Genomic DNA, 23,818 nt, shown 5'->3' with positions numbered 1-23,818 from the left:
TATATATCCTTATTTATATTTATAAGAAGGAGCCGGAGGTAAGGACGACCGAATAATTTTATTATTCGCTCTTTCCTATTACTCTCCGCCGCTCCTTCTTATATACCTTTTAACTTTAAATTTAAGGATAGTATAGCCTAATAGTTTAAATTATAACTTTTTAATTCCTACGAAATTCCCTAATATAAGAAATTTTAAAAATCAATTTACAATTACCCAACTACCTAATTAAGTTGTACCTTTTTAAAAATCTCGTTCTAAATTCATAAAAACTATACCTTCCTCGTCAAATTAATTATACCTTCCTTACCTACCCAATTATTCCTACTTACCCTATATTTAATAAATATTACCCGCCTACTACTTTTTTCTTTTTAACTTTAATTTTACTTTTCTTATATAAACCTATTATATTTACCCTATAATTCTTATTTACCCTATATTTAATAAGCACTACCTACTCGCAATTTTCCTTTTCAAAACTTTAGCTTCTAAAGGTCGATTGTACCTTCCTTACTTACCCGGTCGTTCTTACCTACCTTATACTCAATAAGTACTACCCTTTACTACCTTTCCCTCTTTTACCTTTTCAACTTCAACCGCGCTTTTCTTATATAAAGTAAATATACTTACCCTATAACGTTTACTTAAATTATATTTCTACTAAATAAAAAACTAACTACTTTTTATCTTCCTTAATATAATTTACAATATTTTATAATTATATTAAAAGTATTTATATTACTTTTATCTTTTTCTTTTTATATTTACTAATTCAACCTTCTTTATTAATATACTAACCTCAATATATCTTCCTTACCTATATAATTAAAACTACCTAATACCCTACCTATTCTACTAACTATTTATACCCCCTAAATTCTACTACCCTTCTTCTTCTACTACTTTTAAAATTTCTTTTTTTTTTTCTTTTTTTCTTCTTTTTCTTCTTTCCTACTATCAATTATTTACCTACCCTTCCCTAACAATTCATTTAAAACCGTATAGATTCTAATTGATCGACTTAGTCGCCTCCAAATACCTTCTTCTTCCTATATTTATAAAAAAAACCTCTACCCTTATTATAATCCGGCTCCTACTACTCTAAAAGTATTTATTTACTTTATAAACGCCCTTACCTAATAAAGATTTGGAGGTAGAATAAGAGGACGAAAAGAAGAATAAAAAAAAAAAGAAAGGAAGAAGCTTACTAAGGGGGTAAGATATTATAAAAGTAAAAAGGTAGAAGGAAAGTAAGAAAAATATTTCTAAAAAAAAAAAAAAAAAAAAAAAAAAAAAAAAAAAAAAAAAAAAAAACCAAAGAAAAGAAGAATAAGAACCTTCTTTATTTTATTTATATATTAATTATATTACTTTTTTATCCTTATATAGATATAATATAAAAGAAGGGAATGGAGGGGGGTTTGGAGGTATAAGGAAAGAAATATTAAGAGAGGAAAGCCTTAAAAAGAGGTTAAAAGCTAAAAAGAAAAAAGAAAAAGGAAAAGAAAAGAAAAAAAGGATTAAAACGAAGGAAGACGGAGAGGAAAGGAAAGGGAGGAAGAAGAGTAATAAAGAGGATAAAAATAGGAAAAAGAAAGAGGGAGGAGAAAAAGAAGAAAGAAAAAAAATAAATAAATAAAAAAGGAAAAGAAAAAGAAGAAAGAAATTTTCACTCCCCCCCTAAAGATTAAACTATTCTTAGCTTAAGTAGCCTACCTACCGCCTTATTTACTTAAAAATTAAAAAAATAGCCTCCCCTTTTATATTTTTACTTTATATAAAAATATAATCCTATATAATCTTTTCCTACTTACCCTATTATATTTTTTAATAAAAAAATTATAAATATTTTTATTTAATTACGTAGCTTCTTTATTTACTTACCCCCTCCTACTATTACCCTACCCTTTCCTTTAATAAGCCCCTCCTAATAGGAATTAGAAAGCAACCCTTTAGCCCCCCCAAACCTCTCGGTCCTTCTTACCTACCCTATATAAACCTTCGCCCTTACCTTCCTAATATAACTACTATTTATATAAAAATTCTATACTTAAACGCGCTTACTTACTCTATATACCTAACCTATCCGGATATACTTATTTACCTTCTCTTCTCTATATTACCTTATATAATTCGAATATACTTACCTACCCGGCGCTATACCTAACCTAATTATAAATATATTCACTTATTTAAAATTATAAATTTATTTAAAAATTATTCGCTTACTTAATCGCTCTTACTCCGCCGCCGCTTAATTAATCGCTTTTACCTACCTTACTTATTGCAATTACTAAAATTTATAAAGGCCCGGCCCGGCCGTACCCGTATATACTATATTAATTGACATTTCCCTAAGTATATACTATATATAACTACCGAGCCTTCTATAAGTTAGTTATTAATATAGTAAACCCCTTATACCCAACCCGCCCGTACCCCTAAAATAATATTATCTAAACCCGGAAAATACTAAATTTAATTAAGTTCCCTTCTTATCCCTATTTACCCTATACTTTCCCTCTAATAAAGTACTTTCACCCTCTTAGGCTCTAATAACTAAATTTCGGAAGGACCCCCTAGTAAATACCTACTTATTAGGTAGACCCTTCTACTAGGAAATCTAGGCGAAGGAGGGTTTACCTTTAATAAATTGTAATAATAAAGCTATTCTACTATTTATAAGACCCTTTCGTATATTTAAATCGTCTATAAAGGATTTGATCTAGCGCGTATTAAAATTATAATATACAAATTACTACTAGCTACTTTAAAGCTAACGGAGGAATTGCCTATTAAAATACAAAGCTAGAGCCTATTCTTATATATCTATAACGTACTAAAAGTATTATTGTATTCTAATATAGATTCTAATTTAGAAGTATTTAATTATTATTTAATAAATAGTAGCATTGTAATACTACCCAATTGGACAACCGTAAAAACCAATTATTTAAATAAGCGGTTCCTTTCGAACTAAGTTTAATTATTATTATAATAAAATTATTAATAGGGTAAAATTAACCTATCTTATAATAATTTAAACCCAATTTATATTCCTTATTAGTAAATAAATAATCTAACGTTTATTGAATTCTATTTCGGTATAATAGGAAGAACCGATATTAAAGGATTAAAAAGTAATATTGTTATAAATATTTAGCTGCTATAAGTTAATTATCCCTATAATAACTTTTCTAGTACCTTTAGCCTTAAATTTCGAAGGATTAAAGGATCGATAAACTATACTTTTATAGTTTATATTTATACTAAAAATTAAAATCAAGAGGACTTTTACCCTTTTATTCTACTAGAGATTTTTATTCTCTATAAACCCCCTTTAGAATACTTACATTATAATTTAATAAATATATTACCCTAACCAAACTCCTTACCTAATAATATCTTTAACCCGGGTCGGCCCGCGAAGGACCTTAAAACTAGAAATTAAACGAAAATCTAACCCTATTTAATTAAATAAATAAAAAAATAATAGGAATAGTAGTATTTTACTAGCACCGAAGCTCCCACTTATTCTATACCTCCTATATTTTTTTACAATATTAAACTAGAATCAAATTCAATAGGGTCTTCTTTCTCCGCTAATTCTACTAAGCTTATTCCCTTAACTATAATTTTACTAAATAATAAATAAGAACAATAGGAATCTTATTAATTTATTTATATATATTACTAATTAAATAACAAAATATTTAACTACCTTAAGAGAATTATAATTACTCCCGCTATTTACCCATACTTAATTAAATTTCTTTATTTTAATATTTAAAGCACTAGGCAGAAATCACATTACATTAACACTACTTTCTAACTATCGCAATACTATATTTTAATTAAATAATCAAATTCCCCCTATCTATACTAATTTTAAATTAATTATTAAATGTACGCCGGATAACTGAAATCTACTAAAGGCTTCTATACCCGGATATTGAAAACCGCCGGCCAATTACCCGGCTAATAGCAATCTATTCTTAGGGCGTCTACTTAAAGTCCGATATATTTAACCCTTAAAGCTAATCCTTTTCCCGAAGTTACAAATCTATTTTACTAACTTCCTTTATTTATATTATTCTATTAATTAAAGGCTATTCACTTTAGAAACCTACTATAATTATAAGTATAACTTAGTGTAAGAATTATTCCCTTCCGCGGATTTTTAAAGGATATCGAAAGTGCACCGGATCTAATAAAAATATTAGACTCTTCTAATTATTAAACCCTATCTCCAAATAAACTATTTTTAAAGTAATAAATTATTAAAAAGAAAAAAGAACTCTACCTGGGGCCCCTACTATTATTTCCGTATTTAATTACATTGCTACGTAAAACCTATATCTAAGTGCCGGAATATTAACCGGCTTCCCTTTCGCTATATAGGGTATAAGTACCCCTTTAAAATAGAATTTCCCTATAGTTTAGAATCGACTAACTTATATCCAACCGCTATTTATATAGAACTTTTCCCTACTTTAGTCCTTTAAATTCTTATTAAAATATTTACTACTATTACTAAAATTTATACTAAAGGCCGTTCGACCCGGGTTTACACCCTAAGCTTCATTACTAACTTCTACGACCGTTTACTCCTTAAGGTATTATTTCTACCCTAAAGGCGGGGTATAGGTAGGACGTTTAAGTATTATTTATTTTTAAAGCTAGTATATTCGGTAAGTAAGTTATTATATAATTTTTAGTAGATTTTAACTTTTATAGCTACCGTCCTACTATTAAAATATATTAATACCTTTTATAATATTTAATAAGCATTTATTCCGGTACTTTAATTCCGTATTCGGTTTATCCTACATCGCTAATTCTACTTACTAAAAATAGCCTACTAATATTAGTATATTCGAATACTTATATTTAATTAAATAATAAGGGCTTCTTATATATTTAAAGTTTAAGAATAGATGAAGGTTAAAAAGTACCCCCAAGTTCCTAATTATTTACTTTACCTTATAAAATTAAAGAACAATACTACTATTCTAAAAGAAACTTCAGTAGTAATTAATTATTAAATAATTTAATTAATCTTTCGCCCCTATACTTAAATTTAATAATCGATTTATATATTAAAACTACTACAAACCTTTACTAGAATTTCCTCTAGCTTTACCCTATTTAAGTATAATTTACTATTTTTCGGGTTTAAAGTTTAATACTCTTATTTAAATCTATCCAAATATATTAAAATTAATTGATAATACACCGAAGCTCTCACTTATATTCACTTTCATTATACGTACGGGTTTTATACCTAAATACTTACGTAAAACCTTAATTCCTTAGTCCGTATTTTAAAACAAGTTATTAATAACTATTATATTAGTATCCTTATAAATATATAAACTTTAATCTTAGTAAGGGCATTACGCTTGGGGTTATAATACTCCCGGAGGAATTATATTCCCCGGACCTTTATCCCCCTACTAAAACCGATATTAATTTAAACCGTCCTAAGTATATTGGTAAGAATACCGAATAATTGGAACGGCGTAAGTTTAATTACAAACGCTTCCCTTTTAATAATTTTATATACTATTTAACCCTCTTTTTAAAGTGCTTTTCATCTTTCGATTATTTTACTTATATATTATTAGTTTCTAGCCGGTATTTAGCTTTAGAAGAAATTTACCTCCTATTTTAAATAGTATTCCTAAATTATTCGATTCGTTAAAGGAACTTTATATTAAATTAATATCTAATTATATAGGGCTTTTACCCTCTATAGTGCCCCGTTCTAAAGGATTTAGAAGGTACTTCACTAAAAGCTTCCTTTATAAATTATAATTCGGGCCGAAATTAAATTTTAAATTTAAACTATTACCGCTTTACTCACTATTACTAGGGCAATCCCTATTAATTTCTTTTCCTCTATTTATTAATATATTTAAATTTAATAGGTATTCCTACCTAATCCGAAATTAACTTTAGAAATAGGGGGTTTTATAGTAAGAACCCGCCGTATAACTATAGTAATATAGAATTACTATACTTAATATAACTAGTAAGCCCACTATTAATTTTAAGGGACCGTAGACAACCGCAAATCCCCAATGTAAATAGAATTTAATAATTAAAATAACGCTCGAATAAATATATTTATTAAAATATTAATAAACATAATATACGTTTAAAAATTTAATAATTTATTAAATTTTATAATTTATATTACTTATTATATTTCGCTATATTCTTCATCGATACTAGAACTAAGAGATCTATTATTAAAAGTTTTAATTTATTTAAAAATTTATTTAGAGAAATATAAAATATCAAAAATTTAATTTCAATATTCCAATAGGCAGCCTCCCGCGAGCGGGAGACCCGAGGATCCGGGAGGGCCCGAAGGCTTTTCCGGACTATTAGTACTAAAATAACTATATAAGTAAAATTCATAATAATTTATAGGAGTTTTATAACTCTATAATAATCTTTCTACTAATTTACCAACGGAAACTTTATTACGATTTTTACTTCCTCTAAATAACCGAATTTAGATAGCTTTCCGGCCCTAAATAATCGTTACTAACCTCCCTAGGCCAATCCGGAAGCTTTATTAAACTATTTAATCGGTAGTAGTAATGGGCAATATATATAAAGGGTAGGAATGTAATTAATATAAATTAATAACTTATATTTACTAAAGATTCCTTGTTAAAGAGTAATAATTGTAATATTCTATTCCCAATACAATATAGTTTAATAAGATTACCCGGACCTTCTAGTTAAGGGAATATTCGCTAATTATATTAATATAGTATATATGCGGCCTAGAATATCTAAGGATATTATAAATTTATTATTACCTTAAACTTCTATTAGCTTAAACCGATAGTCCCTCTAAAAAGCCAGCGTACTACCAAAGTAATATAGGCTATTTAGTAAATTAAAGTCTCGTTTGTTATTGTAATTAAATAGATAAATTATTCTATTAACTAAGAACAGCTATATACTACTACCTACAAAATTAAGAAAGAGCTCTCAATCTATTAATTTTTATTGTATTTAAATTTAGTAAATTTCCTTATATTAAATCAAATTAAACCGTAAGCTCCACCCCTAGTAGTACCCTTCTATTAATTTCTTTAAATTTTAACCTTATAATTATACTCCCCCAAAAGCCCAAACATTTTAATTTATTGTAAAGTACCGAACGGGTTAAAAAATAATACCGTCCGATCCCTAATTAGTATAATTTATAATTAAAACTACAATAGTATCTAATCGTCTTCAATCCCCTAACTTTCATTCCTAATTAATAAAAACATCCTTAGTAAATACTTTCACAATAATTAATCTTTAATAAATCCAAGAATTTCACCTCTAATAATTAAATATTAATACCCCCAACTATCCCTATTAATTATTACAACGGTCCTAAAAACCAATAAAATAGAACTATATATCCTATTCTATTATTCTATACTAATATATTTAAATATAAGCCTTCTTTAAATAATTTAATTTATTTATAATAAAAATCCTAATTCCCTAACATACTTAATAAAGGGCATACAATTCTCTAAAAAAAAAAGCCCAACCCAATTAATATATATAATAAGGCGGACCGACGGGCCGAACCTAAAATTTAACTACGAGCTTTTTAACCTTAATAACTTTAATATATATTATTAGAATTAGAATTACCGCAACTACTAATACTAAACTTACCCTCCAATTATTCTTCGTTAAGGGATTTAAATTATATTTATTCTAATTATAAGACCTAAAAGAGCCTTATATTAATATTTATTATTACTACCTCCCCGTATTGGAATTAAGTAATTTATACGCCTACTACCTTCCTTAAATATAGTAACCGTTTTTTAAACTCCTTTTCTAAAGTTGAGCCCTAACCCTCCATTACCTATTATCACTATAGTTAACCAAAACCTAACTATCGAAAATTAATAGGGTAGAAATTTAAATAAACTATCGCTAATACAAAACTATATAATTCGAAAAATTATTATAAATTACTAATTAGCCCCGAAGGGCATTAGTTTTTAATTTAATAAATATACCCCTTCCGAAGTCGGGGTTTTTAGCATATATTAACTCTAAAATTACCACAGTTATCCATATAGTAAAGTACTATCAAATAAACTATAACTAATTTAATAAGCCATTCGCAATTTTATAATTTAATTACTTAAATTTAAATATATATAGTTTAATTTTTAAAACAAATATATAACTACTAATAAAATTAACTAAGTAACTATTATACGCTTAAAAAAGCCAACCGCTTGCAAACGAATAAAAAAATTTACAAAATTATAAAAGTAGATAGTCCGAAATTTATATAATAAGGCCAAACTTACCTCGAAATATATATCTACTTTCCCCTCCTAAATTTTTTAAAGCGTAATCGGTAAAAGGACGGGAAAACGCAGAACGCCTCTCGTATACCGCCTATACGCCCTAAAAAGAAGCCTAATATAGAAAATTCTACCCGAAGGCTTCCCCAACTAACTAATACCCCTAATAATTTATAAATAAATTTAACTAGTAGCTAATTATCTATAAAGCCTACTCCTTAGCGCTTATAGGGTACTTCCTAATACCTATAAAATCTTTTCAAATACTATTCGGTAAAAGTAAAACCCTTATTAGAACGGTATTAAAATAATTCGTACTATTAATATTAATTCCCTAATAAACCGTAAGGAGCTATATAATAACAATACTTTATAAATTAGAATTTAATTTCCTTTATAAATTACTATAAGAAAGTACCTAGGCTATAAACTAGAGTAGCCCTCTTATAGAAGGCTTCTAAATAAAATAGGCCCTATATATTCTTACTTATACTTATAAAAAGGAGCTGGAGGTAAGGACGACCGAATAGTTTTACTATTCGCTTTTTTTTATTATTCTCCGCTATTCCTTTTTATATACCCTCTAACTTCGAATCTAGGGACGGTATAGTCCGACGGTCTAAACTATAATTTTTCAACTCCCGCGAAATTCCCTAATATAAGAAATTTTAAAAATCGATTTATAGTTACCCAACTACTTAACTAAGTCGCACCTTCTTAAAAATCTCGCTCCAAATTTATAAAAACCACGCCTTCCTTATTAAATTAGTTATACTTTCCTTACTTACCCAATTATTCCTACCTACCCTATACTTAGTAGGTACTACCTACCTACTACTTTTTTCTTTTCAACTTTAATCTTACCTTTCTTATATAAGCCTATTATATTTACCTTATAGTTCTTACTTACCTTATATTTAATAAATGCTACTTACTTACAATTTTCCTTTTTAAAACTTCGGCTTCTAAAGGTCGATTACACCTTCCTTACTTACCTAATTATTCTTACCTACCCTATACTTAATAAATACTACCCTTTACTACCTTTCCCTCTTCTACCTTTTTAACTTCGGCCGTACTTTTCTTATATAAAGCAAACGTACTTACCCTATAATATTTATTTAAACTATATTTCTACTAAGTAAAAAACTAATTACTTTTTATCTTCCTTAATATAATTTATAATATTTTATAACTATACTAAAAATATTTATATTACTCTTATCTTTTTCTTTTTATATTTACTAATTCAACCTTCTTTATTAATATACTAACCTCAACATATCCTCCCTACTTATACAATTAAAGCTACTTAATACCCTACTTACTCTACTAACTATTTATACCCCCTAAATTCTATTACCCTTCTTCTTCTACTATTTTTAAAATTTCTTTTTTTTTTTTCTTTTTTTCTTCTTTTTCTTCTTTCCTACTATTAATTATTTACCTACCCTTCCCTAACAATTCATTCAAAACCGTATAGGTTCTAATTAATCGATTTAATTACCTCCAAATACCTTCTTCTTCCTATATTTATAAAAAAAACCTCTACCCTTATTATAATCCGGCTCCTACTACTCTAAAAGTATTTATTTACTTTATAAACGCCCTTACTTAATAAAGATTTAAAAGTAGAATAAGAGGACGAAAAAAAGAATAAAAAGAAAAAGAAAGGAAGAAGCTTACTAAGGGGGCAAGATATTACAAAAGTAAAAAGGTAGAAGGAAAGTAAGAAAAATATATATAAAAAAAAAAAAAAAAAAAAAAAAAAAAAAAAAAAAAAAAAAAAAACAAAGAAAAGAAGAATAAGAACCTTCTTTATTTTATTTACATATTAATCATATTACTTTTTTATCCTTGTATAGATATAATATAAAAGAAGGGAATGGAGGGGGGTTTAGAAGTATAAGGAAAGAAATATTAAGAGAAGAAAGCCCTAAAAAGAGGTTAAAAATTAAAAAGAAAAAAGAAAAAGGAAGAGAAAAGAAAAAAAGGACTAAAACGAAGGAAGATAGAGAGGAAAGGAAAGGGAGGAGGAAGAGTAATAAAGAGGATAAAAGTAGGAAGAAGAAAGAGGGAGGAGAAAAAGAAGAAAGAAAAAAAATAAATAAATAAAAAAGGAAAAGAAAAAGAAGAAAGAAATTTTCACTCCCCCCCTAAAGACTAAACTATTCCTAACCTAAATAGCCTACCTACCGCCTCGCCTACCCAAAAATTAAAAAAATAACCTCCTCCTTTATACTTTTACTTTATATAAAAATATAATCCTATATAACCTTTTCCTACCTACCCTACTATATCTTCTAATAAAAAAACTATAAATACTTTTATTTAACTACGTAGCTTCTTTATTTACTTACCCCCTCCTACTACTACCCTACCCTTTCCTTTAATAAACCCCTCCTAATAGGAGCTAAAAAGTAACCCCTTAACCCCCCTAAATTTTTCGGTCCTTCTTACCTACCTTATATAAGCCCTCGCCCTTACTTTCCTAATACAATTACTATTTATATAAAAATTCTATATCTAAACGCGCCTACCTACCCTATATATTTAACCTACCTGGACGTACTTACTTACCCTCTCTTCTCTACACTACCTTATATAATTCGAATATATTTATTTACCCAGTACTATACCTAACCCGGTTATAAATATATTTACTTATTTAGAACTATAAATTTACTTAAAAATTATTCGCCTACCTAATTGTTCCTACCCTACCGCCGCTTAATTAATCGCTCTTACCTACCCTACCTACTATAACTACTAAGATTTGCAAAGGCCCAGCCCGGCTATACCTATATATACTATACTAGTCGACGCTTCCCTAAATATATACTATATATAATTACCGAGCCTTCTATAGGCTAGCTACTAATACAATAAACCCTTTATACTTAACCTACCTACGCCCCTAGGGTAATATCGTTTAAACCCGGGAAATACTAAATTTAACTAAATCCCTTTCCTATTTCTATTTACCTTATACTTTCCCTCTAATAAAACGCTTTCGCCCTCTCAGACTTTAGTAATTAAATTTTAGGGGGACCCCCTAGTAAATACCTACTTATTAGGCGGACCCTTCTATTAGGAAATTTAAACGAAGGAGGGTTTACCCTTAATAAATTATAATAATAAAGTTATTCTATTATTTATAAAACCCTTTTATATATTTAAATTATTTATAAAGGATTTAATCTAGCGCGTATTAAAATTATAATACGCAAATTACTATTAGCTATTTTAAGGCCAATAGAGGAATCGCCTATTAAAATACAAAGCCGGAACTTATTTTTATACGTTTATAATATACTAAAAATATTATTATATTCTAATATAGATTTTAATTTAGAGGCGTTTAATTATTATTTAGTAAATAGTAGCGTTATAATACTACCCGGTCGGATAATTATAAAAACCAATTATTTAAATAAATAATTCTTCTTATACTAAATTTAATTACTATTATAATAAGATTATTAGTAAGGTAAAACTAACCTATCTTATAATAGTTTAAACCCAACTTACATTCCCTATTAGTAGGTAAATAATCTAACGCTTACCGAATTCTATTTCAGTATAATAGGAAGAACCAATATTAAAGGATTAAAAAGCAATATTACTATAAATACTTAACCGCTACAAACTAATTATCCTTATAGTAACTTTTCTAACACCTCTAACCTCAAATTTCGAAGGACTAAAGGATCGATAGGCTACACTTTTATAATTTATATTTATACTAAAAATCAAAATTAAAAGGACTTTTACCCTTTTATTCTACTAGAAATTTCTATTCTCTATAAACCCCCCTTAGAATACCTACATTATAGTTTAATAAATATATTGCCCCAACTAAATTCCCTACTTAATAATATCTTCAACCCGGGTCGGCCTACGAAGGACCTTAAAACTAAAAATTAAACGAAAATCCAACCCTACTTAATTAAATAAATAAAAAAATAATAAGAATAGTAGTATTTTACCAGCGCCGAAGCTCCTACCTATTCTACACCTTCTATATCTTTTTATAATATTAAATTAGAATTAAATTTAATAAGGTCTTCTTTCCCCACTAATTCTACTAAATCTATTCCCTTAATTATAGTTTCGCTAAATAATAAATAAGAATAGTAGGAATTTCGTTAATCTATTTATACGCATTATTAATTAAATAATAAAATATTTAACTACCTTAAAAGAATTATAGTTACTCCCGCCGTTTATCCACACTTAATTAAATTTCTTCACTTTAATATTTAAAATACTAAATAGAAATTATATTACATTAATACTACTTTCTAGCTATTACAATACTATATTTTAATTAAATAATTAAATTCCCCCTATCCGTACTAATTCTAAATTGGTTATTAAATGTACGCCGGATAACCGAAGTCTATTAAAGGCTTCTATATCCGGATATTAAAAACTACTAACTAATTACCTAATTAGTAGCGATCTATTCCTAGGGCGTTTATTTAAAGCTTAATATACCTAACCCTTAGAGCTAATCCTTTTCCCGAAGTTATAGATCTATTTTACTAATTTCCCTTATCTATATTATTCTATTAATTAGAGGCTATTTACCTTAAAGACTTACTATAATTATAAATACAATTTAATATAAGAATTATTCCCTCTTGCGGATTTTTAAGGGATATTAAAAATATATTAGACCTAATAGAAGTATTGGACTCTTCCGACTATTAAACCCTATCTTTAAACAAATTATTTTTAGGGTAATAAATTATTAAAAAGAAAAGAGAATTTTATCCGGGGCCCCCGCCGTTATTTCCGCGTTTAATTATATTATTGTATAAAACCTATATTTAAGTACCGGAATATTAACCGGCTTCCTTTTTGCTATACGGAGTATAAATACCCTTTTAAAATAAAATTTCCCTATAATTTAAAATCGATTAACCTATATCCAACTACTATTTATATAGAACCTTTCCCTACTTCAATCCTTTAAATTCTTATTAAAATATTTACTACTACTACCAAAATCTATATTAGAAACTATTTAACCTAAGTTTACGCCCTAAACTTCGTTACTAACTTCTATAACCGCCTATTCCTTAAGGTATTATTTCTACCCTAAGGGCGGAGTATAAATAGGACGCTTAAGTACTATCTATTTTCAAGGCTAATATATTCGGTAAATAAATTATTATATAATCCTTAATAAATTCTAACTTCTATAGTTACCGTCCTACTATTAAAATATATTAACGCTTTTTATAATATTTAATAAGCATCTACTCCAGTACTTTAACCCCGCGTTCGGTTTATTCCGCATCACTAATTCTACTTACTAAAAATAGCCTACTAATATTAATATATTCGAATACCTATATTCAATTAAATAACAAGGGTTTCTTATATATTTAAAGTTTAAAAATAGATAAAGGCTAAAAAGCGCCCCCGAATCCTTAATTATTTGCTTTACCTTATAAAACTAAAGAATAATACTATTATTTTAAAGGAAACTTCGGCAATAACTAACTATTAGATAATTCAATTAATCTTTTACCCCTATATTTAAATTTAATAATCGATTTATATATTAGAACCGCTATGAACTTCTATTAGAATTTCCTCTAGCTTTACTCTATTTAAATATAATTCACTATCTTTCGAGTCCAAAATTTAACGCTCTTATTTAAATCTATTTAAATATATTAAAATTGGTCAATAATATACCGAAATTCTCATTTATATTTACTTTTATTATATATATAGGTTTTATACCTAAATATTCGCGCAAAACCTTAACTCCTTAGTCCGTATTTTAAAATAAATTATTAATAATTATTATACTAACATCCTTATAAATATATAAACCTCGGTTCTAGTAAGGGTATTACACTCGGGGCTATAATATTCCCAGAGGAACTATATTCCCTAGACCTTTATCCCTCCACCAAAACCAATACTAGCTTAAACCATCCTAAATATATTAGTAAAAATACTAAATAATTAGAATAGTACAAATCTAATTACAAACGCTTCCCTTTCAATAATTTTATATACTATTTAACTTTCTTTTCAAAGTACTTTTCATCTTTCAATTACTCTACTTATATACTATTAATTTCTAATTAGTATTTAACTTTAAAAGAAATTTACCTCCTATTTTAAATAATATTCCTAAATTATTCGACTCATCGAAGGAACTTTATATTAAATCAGCATCTAACTATATAGGGCTCTCACCCTCTATAGCGCTCTATTCTAGGGGACTCAGAAGGTACCTTACTAAAAACTTCCTTTATAAATTATAATTCAGGCCGAAGCTAGATTTTAAATTTGAGCTATTACCGTTTTACTTACTATTATTAGGGCAATCCCTATTAATTTCTTTTCCTCTATTTATTAATATGTTTAAGTTCAGTAGGTATTCCTACTTAATTTGAAGTTAACCTTAGAAATAGAGGGTTTTATAGTAAGAACCCGCCGTATAACTATAGCGATATAGAATTACTATATTTAGTATAATTAGTAAACTTACTATTAATTTTGAAGGACCGCAGATAATTGTAAATCCCTAACGTAAGTAGAATTTAATAATTAAAATAACGTTCGAATAGGTATACTCATTAAAATACTAATAAACGTAATATATATTTAAAGATTTAATAATTTATTAAATTCTATAATTTATATTACTTATTGTATTTCGCTACGTTCTTTATTAATACCAGAACTAAGAGATCTATTATTAAAAGTTTTAACTTATTTAAAAATTTATTTAAAGAGATATAAAATATTAAAAATTTAATTTCAGTACTCCAACGGGCAGCCTCCCGCAAGTAGAAGACCTAAGGATCCGGGAGGGCCCGAAGGCCTTTTTGGACTACTAGTACTAAAGTAACTATATAAGTAAAATTTGCGATAGTTTGTAGGAATTTTATAACTCTATAATAATCCCTCTGCTAATTCACCAATAGAGACCTTATTACGACTTTTACTTCCTTTAAATAACTAAATTTAAATAACTTTCCGGCTTTAAATAGTTATTACTAACCTCCCTAGGCCAATCCGGAAACCTTATTAAACTATTCAATCGATAATAATAATAGGCGGTATATATAAAGGGCAGGGATATAATTAATATAAATTAATAATTTACGTTTACTAAGGATTCTTTATTAAAGAGTAATAATTGCAATATTCTATCCCTAATATAATATAATTTAATAAAATTACCCGGACCTTCCAACTAAAGGAATACTCGCTAGCTATATTAATATAGCGCGCGTACAGCCTAGAATATTTAAGGGTATTATAGACCTATTATTACTTTAAACTTTTATTAATTTAAACCGATAGTCCCTCTAAAAAACTAATATATTACTAAAGTAATATAAGCTATTTAGCAAATTAAAGTCTCGTTCGTTATTATAATTAAATAAATAAATTACTCTATTAATTAAAAACGGCTATATACTACTACCTATAAAATTAAAAAAGAGTTTTCAATTTATTAATCCTCATTGTATTTGGACCTAGTAAATTTCCCTATATTAAATTAAATTAAACCGTAAGCTCCACCCCTAGTAGTACCCTTCCGTTAATTTCTTTAAGTTTCAACCTTACAACTATACTCCCCTAAGAGCTTAAATATTTTAATTTATTGTAAAGTACCGAACGGGTTAAAAAATAATACTATCTAATCCTTAATTAGTATAATTTATAATTAAAATTATAATAGTATCTAATTGTCTTTAATCCCCTAACTTTCGTTCCTAATTAATAAAAATATCCTTAGTAAATACTTTCGTAGTAATTAATCTTTAATAAATTTAAGAATTTTACCTCTAATAATTAAATACTAATACCCCCAACTATCCCTATTAATTATTACGACGGTCCTAAAAATTAATAAAATAGAACTATATATTCTATTTTATTATTTTATACTAGTACATTCGAATATAGGCCTTCTTTAAGCGATTTGATTTATTTATAATAAAAGTCCTAGTTCCCTAATATACTTAATAAAGGGTATACGGTTCTCTAAGAAAAAAAGCCCAACCTAATTAGTATATACAGTAAGGCGGACCGACGGGCCGAACCCAAAGTTTAATTACGAACTTTTTAACCTCAATAACTTTAATATATATTATTAGAATTAGAATTACTATAATTGCTAGCACTAGATTTACCCTCCAATTATTCTTTATTAAGGGATTTAAATTATATTTATTCCAATTATAAGACCTAAAAGAGCCCTATATTAATATTTATTATTATTACTTCCTTATATTAGAATTAAATAATTTATACGCCTACTACCTTCTTTAAATATAATAGCTATTTTTCAAACTCCTTCTCCAGGGTCGAACCCTAACCCTCCATTACTTATTATTACTATAGCTAGCTAAGACCCAACCGTCGAAAGTTAATAGGATAGAAATTTGAATAAACTATCGCTAATATAAGGCTATACAATTCGAAAAATTATTATAAATTACCAATTAGCCCCGAAGGGTATTAGTTTTTAATTTAATAAATATACCCCTTCCGAAGTTGGGGTTTTTAGTATATATTAGCTCTAGAATTACTACGGTTATTTATATAGTAAAATACTATTAAATAAACTATAATTGATTTAATAAGCTATTTGTAATTTCGCAATTTAATTATTTAAATTTAAATATATATAATTTAATTTTTAAAATAAGTATATAATTATTAGTAGAATTAATTAAGTAACTATCGTACGTTTAAAAAGGCTAACCGCTTGTAAGCGAGCGGAAGAATTTATAAAATTACAAAGGTAGGCGGTTCGAAGCTTATATAGTAAGGCCGAACTTACTTTAAAATATATATCTACTTTCCCCTCCTAAATTCCTTAAAGCGTAGTTAGTAGGAGGATAGGAAAGCGTAGAGCGCCTTTCGTATACCGCCTATACGCCCTAAGAGGAGGCTTAATATAAAAAGTTCTACTTAAAGGCTTCCCTAATTAATTAATACCCTTAGTAATTTATAAATAAATTTAACTAATAGCTAATTATTTATAGAACTTACCCTTTAGCGTTTATAGGGTACTTCCTAATACTTATAGGATCTTTTTAAATATTATCCGGCAAAGGTAAAACTTTTATTAGAATAGTACTAAAGTAGTTCGTATTATTAATATTAATTCTCTAATAAACTGTAGGGAGCTACGTAATAACAATACTCTATAAATTAAAATTTAATTTCCTTTATAAATTACTATAGAAAGGTACCTAAATTATAAATTAAAGTAACCCTCCTATAAAAAGCTTCTAAATAGAATAAACCTTATATATTTTTACCTATATTTATAAGAAGGAGCTGGAGGTAGGGATAACCGAATAATCTTACCGTTCGCTTTTTCCTATTACTCTCCGCCGCTCCTTCTTATATACCCTCCAATTTCAAATTTAAGGATAGTATAATTTAACAGTTTAAGCCGTAATTTTTTAACTCCTGTAAAATTCCCTAATATAGGAAATTTTAAAAATCGATTTATAGCTACTTAACTACCCAATTAAGTTGTACCTTCTTAAGAATTTTATTCCAAATTTATAAAAACTACGCCTTCTTCATTAAATTGGTTATACTTTCCTTACCTACCTAATTATTCCTACCTACCTTATATTCAATAAATACTATCCGCCTACTACTTTTTTCTTTTCAACTTTAATTTTACTTTTCTTATATAAGCCTATTGTACCTACCCTATAGTTTTTACTTACCCTATACTTAATAAACGCTACCTACTCGCAATTTTCCTTTTTAAAACTTTAATTTCTAAAGGTCGATTACACCTTCCTTACCTACCCAATTATTCTTACCTACCTTATATTTAGTAAGTATTACCTTTTATTACCTTTCCCTCTTCTACCTTTTTAACCTCAGCCGCGCCTTTCTTATATAAAGTAAATATACTTACCCTATAATATCTACTTAAATTATATTTCTATTAAGTAAAAAGCTAATTACTTTTTATCTTCCCTAATATAATTTACAATATTTTATAACTATATTAAAAGTATTTATATTACTCTTATCTTTTTTTTTTTATATTTACTAATTTAACCTTCTTTATTAATATATTAACCTCAATATATCCTTCTTACCTATATAATTAAAGTTACTTAATACCCTACTTATTCTACTAATTGTTTATACCCCCTAAATTCTACTACCCTTCTTCTTCTACTACTTTTAAAATTTCTTTTTTTTTTTTCTTTTTTTCTTCTTTTTCTTCTTTCCTACTATTAATTATTTACCTACCCTTCCCTAACAATTTATTCAAAACCGTATAGGTTCTAATTAATTGATTTAATTACCTCCGAATACCTTCTTCTTCCTATATTTATAAAAAAAACCTCTACCCTTATTATAATCCGGCTCCTACTATTCTAAAAGTATTTATTTACTTTATAAATGCCCTTACTTAATAAAGATTTGGAGGTAGAACAAAAGGACGAAAAGAAAAATAAAAAGAAAAAGAAAGGAAGAAGCTTATTAAGGGGGTAAGATATTATAAAAGTAAAAAGGTAGAAGGAAAGTAAGAAAAATATATATAAAAAAAAAAAAAAAAAAAAAAAAAAAAAAAAAAAAAAAAAAAAATAAAGAAAAGAAGAATAAGAACCTTCTTTATTTTATTTATATATTAATTATATTACTTTTTTATCCTTGTATAGATATAATATAAAAGAAGGGAACGGAGGGGGGTTTGGAGGTATAAGGAAAGAAATATTAAGAGAGGAAAGCCCTAAAAAGAAGTTAAAAGCTAAAAAGAAAAAAGAAAAAGGAAGAGAAAAGAAAAAAAGGACTAAAACGAAGGAAGACGGAGAGGAAAGGAAAGGGAGGAGGAAGAGTAATAAAAAGGATAAAAGTAGGAAGAAGAAAGAGGAAGGAGAAAAAGAAGAAAGAAAAAAAATAAATAAATAAAAAAGGAAAAGAAAAAGAAGAAAGAAATTTTCATTCCCCCCTTAAAAATTAAACTATTCCCAGCCTAAATAGCCTACCTACCGCCTCGCCTACCTAAAAATTAAAAAAATAACCTCCCCCTTTATACTTTTACCTTACGTAAAAATACAATCCTATATAACCTTTTCCTACTTACCCTACTATATTTTTTAATAAAAAAATTATAAATACCTTTATTTAATTACATAATTTCTTTATTTATTTACCCCCTCCTACTATTACCCTACCCTTTCCTTTAATAAACCCTTCCTAATAGGAGTTAGAAAGTAACCCCTTAGCCCCCCCAAACCTTTCAATCCTTCTTACCTACCCTATACAAACCCTCGCCCTTACCTTCCTAATATAGCTACTATCTATATAAAAATTCTATACTTAAACGTACCTACCTACCCTATATATTTAATCTACCCGGACGTACTTACCTACCCTCTCTTCTCTATACTACCTTATACAATTCAAATACGCTTACTTACCCGGCGCTACACTTAACTTAGTTATAAATATATTTATTTATTTAAAATTATAAATTTATTTAAAAATTATTTACTTACCCAATCGCTCCTACCTTACCGCCGTTCGGTTAATTGCTTTTACTTACCCTACCTATTATAGCTACTAAGATTTGTAAAGGCCTAGCCTAATTGTACCTATATATACTACACCAGTTAACGCTTCCCCGGGTATATACTATATATAACTACCAAGCCTTCTATAAATTAACTATTAGTATAGTAAACCCCTTATACCCAGCCCGCCCGCGCCCTTAGGATAATATTATCTAAACTTAAGAGATATTAAATTTGACTAAATTCCCTTCCTATCCCTATTTACCCTATACTTTCCCTCTAGTAAGGCGCTTTTACCCTCTTAGGCTTTAGTAATTAAATTTCGGGGGGACCCCCCAATAAATACCTACTTATTAAATAGACTCTTCTATTAAGAAATTTAGGCGAAGGAGGGCTTACTCTTAGTAAATTGTAATAATAAGGCTACTCTACTACTTATAGGACCCTTTTGTATATTTAAATCGTTTATAAAGGATTTAATTTAATGCGTATTAAAATTATAATATACGAATTACTACTAGCTATTTTAAAGCTAATAGAGGAATCGCCTACTAAAATATAAAGCCGGAACCTATTCTTATACATTTATAATATATTAGAAGTATTATTACGTTCTAGTATAGATTTTAATTTAAAGGCGTTTAATTATTATTTAGTAAATAGTAGTATTATAATACTACCCGGTCGAATAACCGCAAAAACCAATTATTTAAATAAGTAGTTCCTTTCGTACTAAATTTAATTACTATTATAATAAAGTTATTAATAGGGTAAAACTAACCTATTTTATAATAATCTAAACCTAATTTATATTCCCTATTAGTAAATAAATAATTTAATGTTTATTGAATTCTATTTTAGTATAATAGGAAGAACTAATATTAAAGGATTAAAAAACGATATTGCTATAAATATTTAACCGCTATAAACTAATTATCCCTATAATAACTTTTCTAATACCTTTAGCTTTAAATTTCGAGGGACTAAAGGATCGATAGGCTACACTTTTATAGTTTATATTTATACTAAAAATTAAAATTAAGGGGACTTTTACCCTTTTATTCTATTAGAAATTTCTATTCTCTATAAACCCCCTTTAGGATACCTATATTATAGTTTAATAAATATACCGTCCTAATTAAATTCCCTACTTAATAATATCTTTAATCTAGGTCGGCCCGCGAAGGACTTTAAAATTAGAAGTTGGACGAAAATCTAGCCCTACTTAATTAAATAAGTAAAAAAATAATAAGAGTAATAGTATTTTACCGGCGCCGAAGTTCCTACCTATTCTATACCTCCTATATCTTTTTATAATATTAAATTAAAGTTAAGCTCAATAGGGTCTTCTTTCTCCGCTAATTCTACTAAGCCTATTCCCTTAACTATAGTTTCGCTAAATAGTAAATAGGGATAGTAGGAATCTTATTAATCTATTTATATACATTATTAATTAAATAATAAAGTATTTAGCTACTTTAAGAGAATTATAGTTACTCCTACTATTTACTTATATTTAATTGAATTTCTTTACTTTAATATTTAAAATACTAAATAGAAATTATATTATATTAATACCACTTTCTAGCTATTATAATACTATATTTTAATTAGATAATTAAATTCCTCCTATCTATACTAATTTTAAATTAATTATTAAATATATATTGGACGACCGAAGTTTATTAAGGGCTTCTATACCTAGATACTAAAAACTGCCAGTTAATTGCCTAATTAGTAGCGATTTACTCTTAGGGCGTTTACTTAAAGCCTAATATACTTAACCCTTAGAGCTAATCCTTTTCCTAAAATTACAAATCTATTTTATTAATTTCCCTTATTTATATTATTCTATTAACTAAAAGCTATTTACCTTAAAGACTTACTATAATTATAAGTACAACCTAGTATAAGAATTATTCCCTCCCGCGGATTTTTAAGGGATGTTAAAAGCGTACCGGACCTAATAAAAGTGTTGGACTCTTCCGGCTATTAAACCCTATCTCCAAATAAATTATTTTTAAAATAATAGACTATTAAGAAGAAAAGAGAATTCTACCCGGGGCCCCCGCCGTCGTTTCCATATTTAATTATATTGCTGTACAAAACCCACATCTAAGTACCGGAATATTAACCGGCTTCCCTTTCGCTATATAGGGTATAAATACCCCTTTGAAATAGAATTTCCCTATAGTTTAGGATCGATTAATTTATATTTAACTACTATTTATATAGAACTTTTCCTTACTTTAGTCCTTCAAATTCTTATTAAAATATTTATTACTACTATTAAAATCTATACTAAAGGCTATTCAACCCAAGTTCACGCCCTAAGCTTCGTTACTAACCTCTATAACTACCTATTCCTTAGGGCATTATTTCTACCCTAAGGGCGGGGTATAAGTAGGACGCTTAAGCGCTATCTATTTTCAAAGTTAATATATTTAATAAGTAAATTATTATATAATCCTTAGTAGATTCTAATTTCTATAGCTACCGTCCTACTATTAAAATATATTAATACTTTTTATAGTATTTAATAAACGTCTACTCTAATACCTTAACCCTATATTCGGTTTATTCTATATCGCTAATTCTACTTACTAAAAATAGCCCACTAATATTAATATATTCGAATACCCATATTCAATTAAATAATAAGGGCTTCTTATATATTTAAAATTTAAGAATAGATAAAGGCTAAAAAGCGCCCCCGAATCCTTAATTATTCGCTTTACTTTATAAAACTAAAGAACAATACTACTATCTTAAGGGAAACTTCGGCGGTAATTAGCTATTAAATAATTTAATTAATCTTTTGCCCCTATATTTAAATTTAATAATCGATTTGTATATTAAAACTGTTATAAGCCTCTATTAAAGTTTCTTCTAGCTTCACTCTATTTAAATATAGTTTACTATCTTTCGGGTTTAAAATTTAATACTCTTATTTAAATCTATCTAAATATATTAAAATTAATCGATAATACGCCGAAGCTCTTACTTATATTTACTTTTATTATATATACGGATTTTATACCTAAATACTTGCGTAAAACTTTAATTCCTTAATCTGTATTTCAAGACGGGTTATTAATAACTATTATATTAGTATCCTTATAAATATATAAACCTTAATCCTAACGAGGGTATTACGCCTAGGGCTATAATACTCCCGGAGGAATTATATTCTTCGAACCTTTATCCCTCCGCTAAAACCGATATTAATTTAAATTATCCTAAATATATTAGTAAAAATACTAAATAATTGGAATAGTACAAATTTAATTACAAACGCTTCCCTTTTAATAATTTTACGTACTATTTAACCCTCTTTTTAAAGTACTTTTCATCTTTCGATTATTCTACTTATATACTATTAATTTCTAACTAATATTTAACTTTAAAAGAAATTTACTTCCTATTTTAAATAGTATTCTTAAACTATTTAATTCGTCGAAGGAGCTTTATATTAAATTAATATCTAATTATATAAGACTCTTACTCTCTATAATACTCCGTTCTAAGGGATTTAGAAGGTACTTTACTAAAAGCTTCTTCTACAAATTATAATTCGGGCTAAAGCTAAATTTTAAATTTAAATTATTACTACTTCACTCGCCATTACTAGAGCAATCCCTATTAATTTCTTTTCCTCCGCTTATTAATATGCTTAAGTTCAGCGGGTATTCCTACCTGATCCGAGGTCAACCTTAGAAATGGGGGGTTTTACGGCAAGAACCCGCCGCACGAGGGTTAGGGTTAGGGTTAGGGTTAGGGTTAGGGTTAGGGTTAGGGTTAGGGTTAGGGTTAGGGTTAGGGTTAGGGTTAGGGTTAGGGTTAGGGTTAGGGTTAGGGTTAGGGTTAGGGTTAGGGTTAGGGTTAGGGTTAGGGTTAGGGTTAGGGTTAGGGTTAGGG

At 27.5% G+C, this 23,818-nt stretch overlaps 7 non-coding genes across 7 annotated transcripts; all 7 read right to left on the bottom strand.

Annotated features, from left to right (window-relative positions):
- Nucleotides 1–2,784: 2,784 nt before the first annotated feature.
- Nucleotides 2,785–6,064, bottom strand: NCU15766. Its single transcript, XR_898077.1, has one exon. It is a non-coding gene; the product is annotated as a 28S ribosomal RNA (ribosomal RNA).
- A 48-nt stretch (nucleotides 6,065–6,112) lies between these two features.
- NCU17360 lies at nucleotides 6,113–6,266 on the bottom strand. The gene has a single exon (XR_898076.1). It is a non-coding gene; the product is annotated as a 5.8S ribosomal RNA (ribosomal RNA).
- A 205-nt stretch (nucleotides 6,267–6,471) lies between these two features.
- On the bottom strand, nucleotides 6,472–8,252 carry NCU15764. The gene has a single exon (XR_898075.1). It is a non-coding gene; the product is annotated as an 18S ribosomal RNA (ribosomal RNA).
- Nucleotides 8,253–11,612: 3,360 nt separating this feature from the next.
- On the bottom strand, nucleotides 11,613–14,849 carry NCU15763. The gene has a single exon (XR_898074.1). It is a non-coding gene; the product is annotated as a 28S ribosomal RNA (ribosomal RNA).
- A 90-nt stretch (nucleotides 14,850–14,939) lies between these two features.
- Nucleotides 14,940–15,093, bottom strand: NCU15762. The gene has a single exon (XR_898073.1). It is a non-coding gene; the product is annotated as a 5.8S ribosomal RNA (ribosomal RNA).
- A 191-nt stretch (nucleotides 15,094–15,284) lies between these two features.
- Nucleotides 15,285–17,079, bottom strand: NCU15761. The gene has a single exon (XR_898072.1). It is a non-coding gene; the product is annotated as an 18S ribosomal RNA (ribosomal RNA).
- Nucleotides 17,080–20,433: 3,354 nt separating this feature from the next.
- Nucleotides 20,434–23,632, bottom strand: NCU15760. The gene has a single exon (XR_898071.1). It is a non-coding gene; the product is annotated as a 28S ribosomal RNA (ribosomal RNA).
- Nucleotides 23,633–23,818: the final 186 nt, after the last annotated feature.

Source organism: Neurospora crassa, assembly GCF_000182925.2.
Source record: "Neurospora crassa OR74A unplaced genomic scaffold supercont12.9, whole genome shotgun sequence".
NCBI classification, from domain to species: domain Eukaryota; kingdom Fungi; phylum Ascomycota; class Sordariomycetes; order Sordariales; family Sordariaceae; genus Neurospora; species Neurospora crassa.
Note: the sequence above shows the minus strand (reverse complement) of the source record. Positions and strands in the feature narration are given on the sequence as shown.